The sequence below is a fragment of the Rhagoletis zephyria genome, unplaced genomic scaffold (genome assembly GCF_001687245.7).
Source record: "Rhagoletis zephyria isolate East Lansing unplaced genomic scaffold, Rhagoletis_zephyria_1.1 Rzeph_scaffold_00960, whole genome shotgun sequence".
In the NCBI taxonomy this organism is placed as follows: domain Eukaryota; kingdom Metazoa; phylum Arthropoda; class Insecta; order Diptera; family Tephritidae; genus Rhagoletis; species Rhagoletis zephyria.
Genome location: NW_016158044.1, coordinates 50,729 through 68,273, shown reverse-complemented (window position 1 = coordinate 68,273; position 17,545 = coordinate 50,729). Strand labels below are relative to the sequence as shown.

The 17,545-nt window shown below is 38.9% G+C and overlaps 2 long non-coding RNA genes across 2 annotated transcripts; one reads left to right on the top strand and one right to left on the bottom strand.

Moving 5' to 3' along the window:
* Positions 1–8,309: 8,309 nt before the first annotated feature.
* LOC108362197 (uncharacterized) lies at positions 8,310–9,141 on the bottom strand. The gene is made up of 2 exons (XR_001847427.1): positions 9,103–9,141; positions 8,310–9,043 (listed from the first exon to the last, which is right to left on the bottom strand). It is a non-coding gene; the product is annotated as an uncharacterized LOC108362197 (long non-coding RNA).
* Positions 9,142–10,435: 1,294 nt separating this feature from the next.
* LOC108362198 (uncharacterized) lies at positions 10,436–11,263 on the top strand. The gene is made up of 2 exons (XR_001847428.1): positions 10,436–10,474; positions 10,534–11,263. It is a non-coding gene; the product is annotated as an uncharacterized LOC108362198 (long non-coding RNA).
* Positions 11,264–17,545: the final 6,282 nt, after the last annotated feature.

Here is a 17,545-nt window from a genome sequence, read left to right as displayed (position 1 = left end):
ACAGGCTCAATTTCAAGTCCGTCTCTTCTGGCTGATGTAAGCTTTAATGTTCCGTCACGCGTATCAAGACACTTTTGTCCCATATTTCTGAAAGCTTGTAAAACCAATTTTGAATTGCACGACCCACTCCGTTGCTTATGCCAGGATTTTAACTCTCATTCCAGCACGTTTGATATATCAGATCCGCTTTTCAGCATTAAGAAAGCGATACTCTCCTCTCTCAATAAGTGAATTATTGACATAAATACATAAAATCAGCTGATGAATTTAGTTCTGTAGCTGAACAGTTTTAGATCTCGACACTTAACAAACTCCTGCCTATCGTGACTCGGCACAAAAATTTAAAATATTGGTTCCGTACGTCATGCGGACTGCGCCCCTCGTGCGGATGGACGGGAATGGAGGGTAAAAACCGTTGGGATATTATTATATGCATGAGTATGCTCACATAAAAAAATTTGGCTTTGGCAATCAGCTGTCTACAGGTATCTTTTCTCATGCGCTTGCATTTGCATTTAATGACAAAAATAGGGTAAATAGGAATTTTGATTGCTATTATTAATGCATATTATTATATTGTTATGTATTTTACAGAGAAAAAGCTGTCAAAGCGTTTATTGTAGCATACCTTCTGCGTTTCACGCTTTGTTGTCAAAGTTTGAACTGTCAAGCAAAGCGAGGAAAGTTGTATGTGAATGGCCCTTAACTCTTTAAAATTTTTATTGAAGGTGAATTTTAATACACCCTACCAAAATCTGTGAAAAACGCAGTTTCGATAAAAAGTGTTGGTTAGGGCCTTATGGAAACGATATGTATTTAGCTTATATTTTTCATATCCATGAATTTTTTAATTCAAGTTTGTGTCGTTTCATTAAAAAAATCAACAAACTTAACAAGTAATTATAAAAACCTTGAGAAAATTAAGGCAATAATGATAAAAACATAACCAAAGATCATAGAAAATAAGGATGTTTATGGATGGCTATGCTTACGGCTCCCTTATATTTTATGTTCTTTGAGATAACGAAACTGCTGCCGCGTCCGAAGAATGGTTTTTGGGATAGAGTACACGGCGACTTCTATTAAATTAATAAAGAAAACACTGAAAATCGGGATTTAAGATGTACAAATATGAAAAATTGGGAAACTTATACGTCCCGACTTTGAAAAAATATTCAGCGGGACAACTTTCTCAAAATCGGTGCTGTCCCGCCAAAAATCAGTACGAATGGTCACCGTATCTACATATAAGTAATTTTTGATCTCAGATATGAAATATAGAGTTTATTCCCAAGCGAAAATGTACAAGGATAAAGGCTAAATAGCCTAAATCTGAAGGTCCATAGCATGTTTTTCAGGCGTTGCGGCTTTCGAAGTCGTTCAGGCTTTTCAGGCAAGCAACTCCACAACAAACTTTTTGCGCTTGACGTTTCTTCAAACCTTTGACATTTCGCAGTAAATGGGCAGAATGGTGTAGGAATGAGTTTTCCGACAAATGAGATATCAACTTAAAAATGCTAGTTCGATAAAAGTAGGTGCGTTCGACAAGTCAAAAATGTTTAATAGTTTTTCCAAATTTTTACTGGATGGCGTTCGATAACGACAAAAAATTATCCAACACACAAAAATTGAGAGAGCAAGCGTTCATTTTGATGCAAGAGAAGCGTTCATTTTGTACTGGCAAAATTTTTGTCAGCAAAAATTATCCAACACAAAAAGATATGATCACAAAACATATGGTTGCAATTTTTGTAAACAAACAAAATTGCATTTTCCGAGTTTTGGTATTTATATGCTTTTTGGCTGCCTGCTATGTGACTTTATGATAGCGCCAACTAGTTTTTACTTCTAGAAATGTTCCTAGCGAACATTGAACGTTCACTTTCCTTTTTTCTTCTATGGAGGCAACATGAATTTCAGTTTGTTTACAAATAAAACATAAACAGAGTCAGCTGGTGTGTCTTCTTCTTCCGGTTTTTGCAAGTAATGGCTAATTTCCTGTTCGTTTACTTTTTTGCTTTTTCCTCTCTTTGGGAGAGAATTTTCGCTTACTCTCTTGATTTTGATTGTTGGCTGGTGTTGGCTAATTTTGTTATCGAACGCAACTAGTGATACTTCTTTTACCATTTCATTTTAATATATTCAGTACTTTAGTTCCCCTGTTTCTTATTAATGTTCAAGCAATAAATAATTTTTCCTTGCATTTTATTGCCTAAATTTTGTGTGAAATTCCTTTAAAATATGGTAAGTGTTATCGATTACACCATCACCAGTACTAATGTTCGAATGATAACTGTCAGACGACGCCTGAAAAGCCTGCAAAGCCTGAAACAAGTTCGAAATTTGGCATCTTTCAGGATTTTCAGATTTCGGTTATGGAGCAGCTTCTATACAATTGCACTTGCCTCAAGCCGCAACGGCTGAAGAACCTGCTATGGAGCTTCAGCTTAATTCTCAAATTTTGAAACAACATCGAAATTTCATGTTGCCAAACATCGATGTTTCTCCAGTTCTAATACCCAATCACATAGTGGAAGAAATGCCGAAAAAGCTATTAACCTAAAAGAATTAACCTAGATGCTGATGCCTCGCTGGGGTGAGGTAGTTTGTGTAGTGTGGGAGCAGAAGGGCCTCTACTGTCTTCGCTACCGGGGAAAGGAGAGTTATCCGACAATAAGACTCTCCTTTGTGTTCTGGTTTCCCCGGTTTGAGCAGTGGGACCCCATTTTCCAGATGTCTGGAATGACGAGAGTGGCCTGACAGATTGAGGACCTTGGTTAAATAGTCTACTCCCGCATGACCTAAATTTTTCAGCATAAGCATGCATATTCCGTCGTGTCCCATGGCTATGGAGGCTTTCGCCTTCCCGATGGCTACCTCAACTTCACCGCTAGTGGAAGCAAGAGGCACACTTAGCAGTTTGTGCAGCCTTCTGGTCACTCGACGTTTGGTTTTGTCCGCTGGAGGATGCAGCGTGAATTGTTGGCTAAAATAGCTCCCGCATCTCTCCGGCTCCGGTTGACCAAAGCTTACTGACGCCAGAGGTGAAGTTACAAGTCTTCAGATGCACTTCCCACTTCTTCTTTAACAACTATGATTTGCTGTGCAACTTCGTCTCTTGGGCCTCAGCTATTAATATTCCATGCCGGCCCATAAAGACGTTATCTCCTTGACCTTGCTCTGTAGTCCGTTAAAGTTAAATTGTGGAAGATCCGTGTGCCTAGGGAGACTTATTGCTATGTGGGGTGGGAGTGCTGTGTATTGCCTGCCCGTCGTTGGACGTGGGTGCTGCTGTGGAAGGTAGTGGGCGGCGTCGGCGTTGGGACTTGCGACCGACCAGCGCAGCACGGGTTTTCGAAGTTCCTCTTCCAATCTCGCGTGATGCGCAGACCTAAACATGCAGGTTTTGCACTTGACTGATGTCACGCTACGGAATATCCTGGTCTGACACACCGTGCAGATTGTTGGAGGAACCGGGAGTTGTTGGTGGCGGCGTGTGGGTGGTGGTGCGGTTGTCCCTGAGGTGTGGTCTATTGTGTCAGTGGTGTGGTCTATTGTATTGTGTTGCGGTGCGGTAGTGTTTGTGTTGAGCTGCTCAGTAGTACTTTGGTGTGTCGTGGAGGCAGCTCGGTTCGAGCAAGGAGCCACGTATGCTATGGTCCATTTCCTATGAGTCCTGAAGCCTGAGCAGACTCGGAGGTGACTCCACCGGTTGCAGGAGTTGCATCTGACGGAGGTGGAGCTGTAGTGTAGTCGTCTCTGTCACACGCAGCAGGTGTAAGTGTCTGTCCCAGAGTTTTACTCGATGCAAGCCCAGAGCAGAAGTACTATGGACGGATAACATTTTAGAGATTTGCCGACCTAAACGGGGTTAGATTGCCGAAACAACAGCCTTGGTCGGGTAAAGCCCGAGGCATTCCGCTACGTAGAACCAGCTGTCGTTTGAATGAGCTCGAATTAGTGTTGGGGCCGCTTGCTTAGCAGACCCAATAGGAGATTAAACAGATGAAAAAGCATCGATTACAACAATAACTGAACAGGCAGGCGACAAAGTGGAATTAGGCTATTCAGAAACATTATTACGAAATCTGCTAGCATTATGTTTGTTCCTTGGAATTGTTGTTGCATCTGTTCGTTTGTTTACATTTTATGCTGAACAGCTGATTGTTGTTTGGCAATATTGTTAAAACAACCTATCCATCAATCTTGGTTGTGTGGTATAAAAAACAGGGCTTCATATCTCATATATACCAATATTGGCCATTTAAGTGCAGCTTCGGTAAGCAGTCTCTAGTCACTAATAGCGACTTTTGCAGGTTAACATGGATTTTGAGACGATTTGGTATTCAGTTCAGTAAGCTCTCTCACATCTCTAGTCTCAAAAAAAGTCACTAATTTGTCAGCTGGCTCTGAACTGGTCACAAAAAGAAAAATATGGATGAAAAGATAATTGCTTTCCATTTTATTAAAAAAACGCGAGAACTTAACGAGGAAATAATATTGTACTAATGGTTTTTTCTCTTAATAAATAGTAAATAAACAAAAAAATAAGTTTCATTAGAAAATAAACCTTGAACTTCGTAAAAATTCGTTGAAAATTTTTTTGTTTTAAAACATTAAGATCTAAAGATTATGGGCCGTAGTCATAGTCAAAATAAAGTCGACTTTAAAGTTAGTTGCAGCTTTTTGACATAATTTTCAATGGGATATCTGTCAAAAAAGCTGCAAACTAACTTTAAAGTCGACTTTATTTTGACTATGACTACGGGCCTATGTAACAAAATAAAATTAACCAAAAAAGAAGAAAACAAAAATTAAATAAAAAAATAAGAAATTCTCTGCGTCCGAGGAGGACTCGAACCCGGATCTCTCGAGCGGCAGTCTAATGATTTGACCACTCGGCTGTTGCGACTCTTAAGCTCCATAACAGGTTTTTCAGGTAGAAACAGGCGGTTGCGAGACTTTACATGGAAAGCGGTCAGCGAAGCTATGGGCAGTCCAGGTAAGAAACTGTGTAGAATGAATTGGGTACCAAAATACAAATAAAGGGTACTCTTTAGTACGTTGCCTAACTATTTCGAGGTATTGCGTCCAAAGGGGTGACCCGATCCAAAAAAAATTGCACACACTTGTAGTCAAGGGTCTACACATTATTTTAACACCCACTTTTGTAATTTTTGGTCAATAATTTATTTACAAATTGGGTTTGAAATATGTGAGGGTTATAATCCCTAAGTGCGGCAGAAGGCCGCCTACCCAGAAAGGTGTTCTCTGTAAAAGGTGTTCAGCTCCTTTCTTCGCAAAACGGAAAGAGAATTCTACTTTGTGAGGGTTACAATCCCTAAGTGCGGCCGAAGGCCGCCTACGCAGAAATGTGTTCTCTGAAAAAGGTTTGCAGCTCCTTTTCTTCGCAAAACAGAAAGAGAATTCTATTTTATGAGGGTTATAATCCCTAAGTGGGTATAAGTGCAGAATATGTACATTTCTCTGATTGTAAAAATTTATATTGGGATGGATAGGGGTCTTAGTCCTTATCATAACCATAATAGACATCACTGGGGCGGCAGCCCCAGGTTTACCACACAGAAAGGGAATTCTAGTTACCTCATCCTTTCCCAATGCTAGATGGTGCACACCAAAAGGAGAATTCTATTTGGTAAGGGTTATAATCCTAAAGCGCGGCCGAAGGCCGCCTACGCAGAAATGTGTTCTCTGCTAAAAGTGTTCAGCCCCCCCTTCTTTCGCCTGATAACCACCTTGGGATAATTTCTTTTATTTAAAAATCCTACAGATTCTGTTAGTTGGGTTATATTCCACTTCAAACTGCTCAATTTCCCTCGGTAAATGCCGTTTTTCGCCCATTTTCAAACGGTTCCCTAGGGGCCTCTGGGAGGCCCCGAAGGGAAGGGTGCGACTTTTCGTAAAGGGGAGGCTGTCCCCTTTCGAATGGGGGGTTTAGGGGGCCACGCCAACACCCCCTCGTCGTACTGATCATAAGTTGATGCTCAGCATGCATAAGCAAGTTGTGCAAAAACTGAAGAAATAAGTGAAAGAATCTCACTGTACGAGAGGACAGAGTTTGTTAAACGACCATTGACTCGAAGTAAACCGTTTCTGTCGATAAAGATATTTAATGCCAGCCTCAGTATATCCAGTAAACAAACTTAGCTATTTTTTTTCACCAAGTTTGGTCCCCATAAAGGACTAGTGTTGCAAGCAACGCTTTTTCGGCAATTAGGGTGTTGTGCAGCTATTTATTGTGGTGAAAATTATTTAAGCACTGGAGAGATTTATTCACATGGAATTGGAGATAGGGCTCATAGATTAATTTTAAATAAATTGTGAATCTGCGAAAATATATTTTCAGCAGATGAATATACTTTTTAACCTTTCTCCCGAAAATTTACAGGCTCGAAAATATGCGAGTAACATTCAAATATCGTCGCTTGGATGGAAAATTGCCGGAAGCGTCATTTTGACAATTTGTGGTTTTTGGATATCTTCTTTAGTTTCCGAGTAATTGACTAAAATGTTTTCGGTTATTTGGTACAAATTGCGTTAGTATTGCTATCGTACTAAACTAATCAAAATCTTTCAAATAGAGTTATCTGTTCTTCTTTAGTTTCCGACATATTCAGCTTTATCATGAGTTTCATTTTCTAGAACCGGGTCACTTTTTACTTTTCGTTTGCGTGTATTCACTACAGGTGGATGAAAAAACTGTTGGCGAAATTTGGTTCGGGCGAAACTCACGATTAGGCTGATTAGTAAAAAGTATCGTTAATTTATAAAAATTGTTATCACTTTTTGGCGTATATCAAATTTTTTGACAAATATCGTATTCGACAAAAATTTATTAAACTCATAAATGGTTGACACTAAACTAAAAAAATAAAACAATTTAAGAATTTCATGAACTAGTACATAGCATTCTCCGACACTGTGGAGAAAATCTGTGGTCTAGTTCCTGAGAAATTGCATTCCAAACTTCAATTGTGAGTTACCGAAAGTAACTTGTGACAATCTTTTATCCAGGCGACGATATAATATTTACCTAAAATATGCATCTAAATAGATTATAATTGTCATTATTTTCGCAGTTAGAGTATATGCCAGACGAGTAACAGGTATACAAGTATACCTAAATTAGCGCTTGAGCTTGTATATTTATCTCTCTCTAACTTATTAATTATATATACGTCAGCACCAATGCCCGACAAAGTTATGTCTGTATTTAATAATGGCCCTATGACAAAATATTCATGAAATGTATTCGTAGATTTTTATTTACTTTCATTTCATATATTAGTATTGAGATGAATCATTTTTACTAAATACCAGGAATAAATATTTAATAAAAAACTATTTCATTTAAGCTTAACCAACTTTTAGTTGCTCGGAGCTAATTTTGGAACGCTTCATGAAATATTTTCATAGACAGTAAATGCAACCCTGGGTGCATCATTAACGAGCTGAAAAACCAAACAAATAAAAAAATTCCATCTGAACCAATATTCCCAAAAATTATAAAGCAAAACAAAAGCCATTTTTCGAATTTATGCACTGTTATTTTTATTATTGCAATACAATTTCGCAGCTCTTCAAACATTTTCCACATTATGCTTTTAGGGCTAGTAGTTTCCGACCCCATTTGCTCGTTTTTTTTTCGGTTCTGAATTTAGGCTAGGCTTCATGGGAACTAACTTGGGTGCAAACAGACCACATTTTGTAAATATGTACATATGTATACACTTCAACTGAATTGTGATATTTAATTTTATTTTATAATGAAAAATGAATTTAATGTGCAATTTTTTAAGTTTACTAGATGTAAGACAACTTTTAATTTTCTTTATATATTGCATTCTTTAGTTTTAATTCTGTTTAAGTTAAGTTGTAAATGTGAAAATAGGCCTCCTGGGCAACCGAGCACATTAAAAAAAAAATCGGTAACGCGCGTAAAAGCATACCTCACAAGTGGTGTGGAAAATGCAAGAACAAATATAAATGGAATAATTCGAAATTATGAAATGGTTATTGGTATTTCCCATCTCAAAGGGGATGGTTAATTTGAACGTTATTTAAGCTGCCTTTATGTAAGCGTTTTGGCTAGTCGATATCTTAAGTAAATTTTCCAGTCGACAGAAATTGACCCGTGAAAAGGCAACTTCAGGAATTTTTTAATTTTCTTTTTTTTTTTTGCTGGGGCGTCTTTTGAAGATGTGCCAAATTATATTAAATGCAAAACAACAATTTCTTTAAGCCATCTTGTGCAGCAATTTGTTGATCTTATCCTGATTAGCCTTCTTGCGCCAGCCTCGGGTTGATGTGTTGAGCTTGAATAGCAACAGGAAGTTGGGGGCTTTCTTGAAGTGAAGTGAATCAACGCACTGAATTTCGTGCGCTTCGCGAAATTTGCGTTCGATCACAAAGCAGAGATTGGGACACGCTTGACCATTCCACGTTTGTACATCAATTCACAAACTGATTTAAGATTTGGATAACCCCATATAGGGGGTTCGGCATACGTAGCATATTAATGGTTGCCTTGCTCAATTTGATGAACACACCGTTTTAATGTGGCGAAGACAGAACTGTAAAACTACGCACTTTTTGTGCAACTTTGTTGATACCGCGGATGCGGATCACAAAAGCCAATTTGGATTTTTCAGGCCCGTCGAATTGGCCGCATTTCTTTGCCACACAGCGCTCCTCCATCTCACGGCGTCCATCACGGAGTTTTCTTGTTTGATATTTCTCAGCATGCACCAAGTTTTCACGTTTACGGAGTGCAATCACAGCAGAGCGCTTTAGTTTACGTTTGATCAGGGTAGCAATTTGCTGACCTGCTCTTGCTGAACTGCAGCTTCGACTCGGGGACAGGAGGCAGCTTCCTGGAAGGTTGTCTGCCCTTTGCTTGCGGTTTCTTACCGGCCGTGATGGTAGTCCTCTTAACTTGTTACTTAGCACGTTGAAAAGGCGAAAGAAAGTTCGCCAAATGTTTGGAGCACATCGTAAATGAGCCACTCGATTTATAACATTTCTATAAACAATTTAATTAAATACTTTTTATACATAGATATGCTGCAACCATGCACTTACTTTCCCAAATTCCATCCTGCTTATCGGCATAATTTTCCAAATATGCCTGCGCCTTCTTTGTTGGCTCGACATATCCTAAAAAGACATAAATTTACATTAAACAATAGAAATCGCAAAAATTAGCAAATAAATACTCGCTTTATTTTGTTTTGTTGTCAAATTTCTGAGAAATGTGAATTCACCACGATGCCATACAGAAAGAACAAGGACCAGGGATGTAATTTTAAGTAAACGTATTATTTTTGGAAATTGGTTGTTCGTTCGCTAGTTTTGAATACTCATTTGGGTAATGCATTTCTTGAGCTAGTTTTATAAGGCGTGTTTTGACCCAATGAATTTTCCTTTGAGTAATAACAAAAGATTCATAATTTATATTTGGAGTGGACTGTAATGCTTTTATTCTATGAACAAATCGAAACATGTAAGTTATTACTCGCAAAGCCTTTAACCAAGATGAAAAGCGATTTAAGATGTCTGGTTGGTTTTCCAAAGTATGTAGAGCTTCTACTTTACGTTCTTCGAGTGGGGCGACATTTTGTCGAAAAGATAATGGCCATTGGTCGGGGGGTTGGAGCAGCCATGCGGGTCCGTGTCATGATCTATTATTTTTATTGGCCAAATAATCGACATAAGAACGATTATGAGAAATGTAAACATAACGAAACTGTCAAAGCTAAACTTCAAAATTTTGAAGTTTAGCTTTGACAGTTTCGTTATGTTTACATTTCTCATAATCGTTCTTATGTCGATTATTTGGCCAATAAAAATAATAGATCATGACACGGACCCGCATGGCTGCTCCAACCCCCCGACCAATGGCCATTATCTTTTCGACAAAATGTCGCCCCACTCGAAGAACGTAAAGTAGAAGCTCTACATACTTTGGAAAACCAACCAGACATCTTAAATCGCTTTTCATCTTGGTTAAAGGCTTTGCGAGTAATAACTTACATGTTTCGATTTGTTCATAGAATAAAAGCATTACAGTCCACTCCAAATATAAATTATGAATCTTTTGTTATTACTCAAAGGAAAATTCATTGGGTCAAAACACGCCTTATAAAACTAGCTCAAGAAATGCATTACCCAAATGAGTATTCAAAACTAGCGAACGAACAACCAATTTCCAAAAATAATACGTTTACTTAAAATTACATCCCTGGTCCTTGTTCTTTCTGTATGGCATCGTGGTGAATTCACATTTCTCAGAAATTTGACAACAAAACAAAATAAAGCGAGTATTTATTTGCTAATTTTTGCGATTTCTATTGTTTAATGTAAATTTATGTCTTTTTAGGATATGTCGAGCCAACAAAGAAGGCGCAGGCATATTTGGAAAATTATGCCGATAAGCAGGATGGAATTTGGGAAAGTAAGTGCATGGTTGCAGCATATCTATGTATAAAAAGTATTTAATTAAATTGTTTATAGAAATGTTATAAATCGAGTGGCTCATTTACGATGTGCTCCAAACATTTGGCGAAACTTCTTTCGCCTTTTCAACGTGCTAAGTAACAAGTTAAGAGGACTACCATCACGGCCGGTAAGAAACCGCAAGCAAAGGGCAGACAACCTTCCAGGAAGCTGCCTACTGTCCCCGAGTCGAAGCTGCAGTTCAGCAAGAGCAGGTCAGCAAATTGCTACCCTGATCAAACGTAAACTAAAGCGCTCTGCTGTGATTGCACTCCGTAAACGTGAAAACTTGGTGCATGCTGAGATATCAAACAAGAAAACTCCGTGATGGACGCCGTGAGATGGAGGAGCGCTGTGTGGCAAAGAAATGCGGCCAATTCGACGGGCTTGAAAAATCCAAATTGGCTTTTGTGATCCGCATCCGCGGTATCAACAAAGTTGCACAAAAAGTGTGTAGTTTTACAGTTCTGTCTTCGCCACATTAAAACGGTGTGTTCAACAAATTGAGCAAGGCAACCATTAATATGCTACGTATGCCGAACCCTATATGGGGGTATCAAAATCTTAAATCAGTTCGTGAATTGATGTACAAACGTGGAATGGTCAAGCGTGTTCCAATCTCTGCTTTATGATCGAACGCAAATTTCGCGAAGCGCACGAAATTCAGTGCGTTGATTCACTTCACTTCAAGAAAGCCCCCAACTTCCTGTTGCTATTCAAGCTCAACACATCAACCCGAGGCTGGCGCAAGAAGGCTAATCAGGATAAGATCAACAAATTGCTGCACAAGATGGCTTAAAGAAATTGTTGTTTTGCATTTAATATAATTTGGCACATCTTCAAAAGACGCCCCAGCAAAAAAAAAAAAAGAAAATTAAAAAATTCCTGAAGTTGCCTTTTCACGGGTCAATTTCTGTCGACTGGAAAATTTACTTAAGATATCGACTAGCCAAAACGCTTACATAAAGGCAGCTTAAATAACGTTCAAATTAACCATCCCCTTTGAGATGGGAAATACCAATAACCATTTCATAATTTCGAATTATTCCATTTATATTTGTTCTTGCATTTTCCACACCACTTGTGAGGTATGCTTTTACGCGCGTTACCGATTTTTTTTTTAATGTGCTCGGTTGCCCAGGAGGCCTATTTTCACATTTACAACTTAACTTAAACAGAATTAAAACTAAAGAATGCAATATATAAAGAAAATTAAAAGTTGTCTTACATCTAGTAAACTTAAAAAATTGCACATTAAATTCATTTTTCATTATAAAATAAAATTAAATATCACAATTCAGTTGAAGTGTATACATATGTACATATTTACAAAATGTGGTCTGTTTGCACCCAAGTTAGTTCCCATGAAGCCTAGCCTAAATTCAGAACCGAAAAAAAAACGAGCAAATGGGGTCGGAAACTACTAGCCCTAAAAGCATAATGTGGAAAATGTTTGAAGAGCTGCGAAATTGTATTGCAATAATAAAAATAACAGTGCATAAATTCGAAAAATGGCTTTTGTTTTGCTTTATAATTTTTGGGAATATTGGTTCAGATGGAATTTTTTTATTTGTTTGGTTTTTCAGCTCGTTAATGATGCACCCAGGGTTGCATTTACTGTCTATGAAAATATTTCATGAAGCGTTCCAAAATTAGCTCCGAGCAACTAAAAGTTGGTTAAGCTTAAATGAAATAGTTTTTTATTAAATATTTATTCCTGGTATTTAGTAAAAATGATTCATCTCAATACTAATATATGAAATGAAAGTAAATAAAAATCTACGAATACATTTCATGAATATTTTGTCATAGGGCCATTATTAAATACAGACATAACTTTGTCGGGCATTGGTGCTGACGTATATATAATTAATAAGTTAGAGAGAGATAAATATACAAGCTCAAGCGCTAATTTAGGTATACTTGTATACCTGTTACTCGTCTGGCATATACTCTAACTGCGAAAATAATGACAATTATAATCTATTTAGATGCATATTTTAGGTAAATATTATATCGTCGCCTGGATAAAAGATTGTCACAAGTTACTTTCGGTAACTCACAATTGAAGTTTGGAATGCAATTTCTCAGGAACTAGACCACAGATTTTCTCCACAGTGTCGGAGAATGCTATGTACTAGTTCATGAAATTCTTAAATTGTTTTATTTTTTTAGTTTAGTGTCAACCATTTATGAGTTTAATAAATTTTTGTCGAATACGATATTTGTCAAAAAATTTGATATACGCCAAAAAGTGATAACAATTTTTATAAATTAACGATACTTTTTACTAATCAGCCTAATCGTGAGTTTCGCCCGAACCAAATTTCGCCAACAGTTTTTTCATCCACCTGTAGTGAATACACGCAAACGAAAAGTAAAAAGTGACCCGGTTCTAGAAAATGAAACTCATGATAAAGCTGAATATGTCGGAAACTAAAGAAGAACAGATAACTCTATTTGAAAGATTTTGATTAGTTTAGTACGATAGCAATACTAACGCAATTTGTACCAAATAACCGAAAACATTTTAGTCAATTACTCGGAAACTAAAGAAGATATCCAAAAACCACAAATTGTCAAAATGACGCTTCCGGCAATTTTCCATCCAAGCGACGATATTTGAATGTTACTCGCATATTTTCGAGCCTGTAAATTTTCGGGAGAAAGGTTAAAAAGTATATTCATCTGCTGAAAATATATTTTCGCAGATTCACAATTTATTTAAAATTAATCTATGAGCCCTATCTCCAATTCCATGTGAATAAATCTCTCCAGTGCTTAAATAATTTTCACCACAATAAATAGCTGCACAACACCCTAATTGCCGAAAAAGCGTTGCTTGCAACACTAGTCCTTTATGGGGACCAAACTTGGTGAAAAAAAATAGCTAAGTTTGTTTACTGGATATACTGAGGCTGGCATTAAATATCTTTATCGACAGAAACGGTTTACTTCGAGTCAATGGTCGTTTAACAAACTCTGTCCTCTCGTACAGTGAGATTCTTTCACTTATTTCTTCAGTTTTTGCACAACTTGCTTATGCATGCTGAGCATCAACTTATGATCAGTACGACGAGGGGGTGTTGGCGTGGCCCCCTAAACCCCCCATTCGAAAGGGGACAGCCTCCCCTTTACGAAAAGTCGCACCCTTCCCTTCGGGGCCTCCCAGAGGCCCCTAGGGAACCGTTTGAAAATGGGCGAAAAACGGCATTTACCGAGGGAAATTGAGCAGTTTGAAGTGGAATATAACCCAACTAACAGAATCTGTAGGATTTTTAAATAAAAGAAATTATCCCAAGGTGGTTATCAGGCGAAAGAAGGGGGGGCTGAACACTTTTAGCAGAGAACACATTTCTGCGTAGGCGGCCTTCGGCCGCGCTTTAGGATTATAACCCTTACCAAATAGAATTCTCCTTTTGGTGTGCACCATCTAGCATTGGGAAAGGATGAGGTAACTAGAATTCCCTTTCTGTGTGGTAAACCTGGGGCTGCCGCCCCAGTGATGTCTATTATGGTTATGATAAGGACTAAGACCCCTATCCATCCCAATATAAATTTTTACAATCAGAGAAATGTACATATTCTGCACTTATACCCACTTAGGGATTATAACCCTCATAAAATAGAATTCTCTTTCTGTTTTGCGAAGAAAAGGAGCTGCAAACCTTTTTCAGAGAACACATTTCTGCGTAGGCGGCCTTCGGCCGCACTTAGGGATTGTAACCCTCACAAAGTAGAATTCTCTTTCCGTTTTGCGAAGAAAGGAGCTGAACACCTTTTACAGAGAACACCTTTCTGGGTAGGCGGCCTTCTGCCGCACTTAGGGATTATAACCCTCACATATTTCAAACCCAATTTGTAAATAAATTATTGACCAAAAATTACAAAAGTGGGTGTTAAAATAATGTGTAGACCCTTGACTACAAGTGTGTGCAATTTTTTTTGGATCGGGTCACCCCTTTGGACGCAATACCTCGAAATAGTTAGGCAACGTACTAAAGAGTACCCTTTATTTGTATTTTGGTACCCAATTCATTCTACACAGTTTCTTACCTGGACTGCCCATAGCTTCGCTGACCGCTTTCCATGTAAAGTCTCGCAACCGCCTGTTTCTACCTGAAAAACCTGTTATGGAGCTTAAGAGTCGCAACAGCCGAGTGGTCAAATCATTAGACTGCCGCTCGAGAGATCCGGGTTCGAGTCCTCCTCGGACGCAGAGAATTTCTTATTTTTTTATTTAATTTTTGTTTTCTTCTTTTTTGGTTAATTTTATTTTGTTACATAGGCCCGTAGTCATAGTCAAAATAAAGTCGACTTTAAAGTTAGTTTGCAGCTTTTTTGACAGATATCCCATTGAAAATTATGTCAAAAAGCTGCAACTAACTTTAAAGTCGACTTTATTTTGACTATGACTACGGCCCATAATCTTTAGATCTTAATGTTTTAAAACAAAAAAATTTTCAACGAATTTTTACGAAGTTCAAGGTTTATTTTCTAATGAAACTTATTTTTTTGTTTATTTACTATTTATTAAGAGAAAAAACCATTAGTACAATATTATTTCCTCGTTAAGTTCTCGCGTTTTTTTAATAAAATGGAAAGCAATTATCTTTTCATCCATATTTTTCTTTTTGTGACCAGTTCAGAGCCAGCTGACAAATTAGTGACTTTTTTTGAGACTAGAGATGTGAGAGAGCTTACTGAACTGAATACCAAATCGTCTCAAAATCCATGTTAACCTGCAAAAGTCGCTATTAGTGACTAGAGACTGCTTACCGAAGCTGCACTTAAATGGCCAATATTGGTATATATGAGATATGAAGCCCTGTTTTTTATACCACACAACCAAGATTGATGGATAGGTTGTTTTAACAATATTGCCAAACAACAATCAGCTGTTCAGCATAAAATGTAAACAAACGAACAGATGCAACAACAATTCCAAGGAACAAACATAATGCTAGCAGATTTCGTAATAATGTTTCTGAATAGCCTAATTCCACTTTGTCGCCTGCCTGTTCAGTTATTGTTGTAATCGATGCTTTTTCATCTGTTTAATCTCCTATTGGGTCTGCTAAGCAAGCGGCCCCAACACTAATTCGAGCTCATTCAAACGACAGCTGGTTCTACGTAGCGGAATGCCTCGGGCTTTACCCGACCAAGGCTGTTGTTTCGGCAATCTAACCCCGTTTAGGTCGGCAAATCTCTAAAATGTTATCCGTCCATAGTACTTCTGCTCTGGGCTTGCATCGAGTAAAACTCTGGGACAGACACTTACACCTGCTGCGTGTGACAGAGACGACTACACTACAGCTCCACCTCCGTCAGATGCAACTCCTGCAACCGGTGGAGTCACCTCCGAGTCTGCTCAGGCTTCAGGACTCATAGGAAATGGACCATAGCATACGTGGCTCCTTGCTCGAACCGAGCTGCCTCCACGACACACCAAAGTACTACTGAGCAGCTCAACACAAACACTACCGCACCGCAACACAATACAATAGACCACACCACTGACACAATAGACCACACCTCAGGGACAACCGCACCACCACCCACACGCCGCCACCAACAACTCCCGGTTCCTCCAACAATCTGCACGGTGTGTCAGACCAGGATATTCCGTAGCGTGACATCAGTCAAGTGCAAAACCTGCATGTTTAGGTCTGCGCATCACGCGAGATTGGAAGAGGAACTTCGAAAACCCGTGCTGCGCTGGTCGGTCGCAAGTCCCAACGCCGACGCCGCCCACTACCTTCCACAGCAGCACCCACGTCCAACGACGGGCAGGCAATACACAGCACTCCCACCCCACATAGCAATAAGTCTCCCTAGGCACACGGATCTTCCACAATTTAACTTTAACGGACTACAGAGCAAGGTCAAGGAGATAACGTCTTTATGGGCCGGCATGGAATATTAATAGCTGAGGCCCAAGAGACGAAGTTGCACAGCAAATCATAGTTGTTAAAGAAGAAGTGGGAAGTGCATCTGAAGACTTGTAACTTCACCTCTGGCGTCAGTAAGCTTTGGTCAACCGGAGCCGGAGAGATGCGGGAGCTATTTTAGCCAACAATTCACGCTGCATCCTCCAGCGGACAAAACCAAACGTCGAGTGACCAGAAGGCTGCACAAACTGCTAAGTGTGCCTCTTGCTTCCACTAGCGGTGAAGTTGAGGTAGCCATCGGGAAGGCGAAAGCCTCCATAGCCATGGGACACGACGGAATATGCATGCTTATGCTGAAAAATTTAGGTCATGCGGGAGTAGACTATTTAACCAAGGTCCTCAATCTGTCAGGCCACTCTCGTCATTCCAGACATCTGGAAAATGGGGTCCCACTGCTCAAACCGGGGAAACCAGAACACAAAGGAGAGTCTTATTGTCGGATAACTCTCCTTTCCCCGGTAGCGAAGACAGTAGAGGCCCTTCTGCTCCCACACTACACAAACTACCTCACCCCAGCGAGGCATCAGCATCTAGGTTAATTCTTTTAGGTTAATAGCTTTTTCGGCATTTCTTCCACTATGTGATTGGGTATTAGAACTGGAGAAACATCGATGTTTGGCAACATGAAATTTCGATGTTGTTTCAAAATTTGAGAATTAAGCTGAAGCTCCATAGCAGGTTCTTCAGCCGTTGCGGCTTGAGGCAAGTGCAATTGTATAGAAGCTGCTCCATAACCGAAATCTGAAAATCCTGAAAGATGCCAAATTTCGAACTTGTTTCAGGCTTTGCAGGCTTTTCAGGCGTCGTCTGACAGTTATCATTCGAACATTAGTACTGGTGATGGTGTAATCGATAACACTTACCATATTTTAAAGGAATTTCACACAAAATTTAGGCAATAAAATGCAAGGAAAAATTATTTATTGCTTGAACATTAATAAGAAACAGGGGAACTAAAGTACTGAATATATTAAAATGAAATGGTAAAAGAAGTATCACTAGTTGCGTTCGATAACAAAATTAGCCAACACCAGCCAACAATCAAAATCAAGAGAGTAAGCGAAAATTCTCTCCCAAAG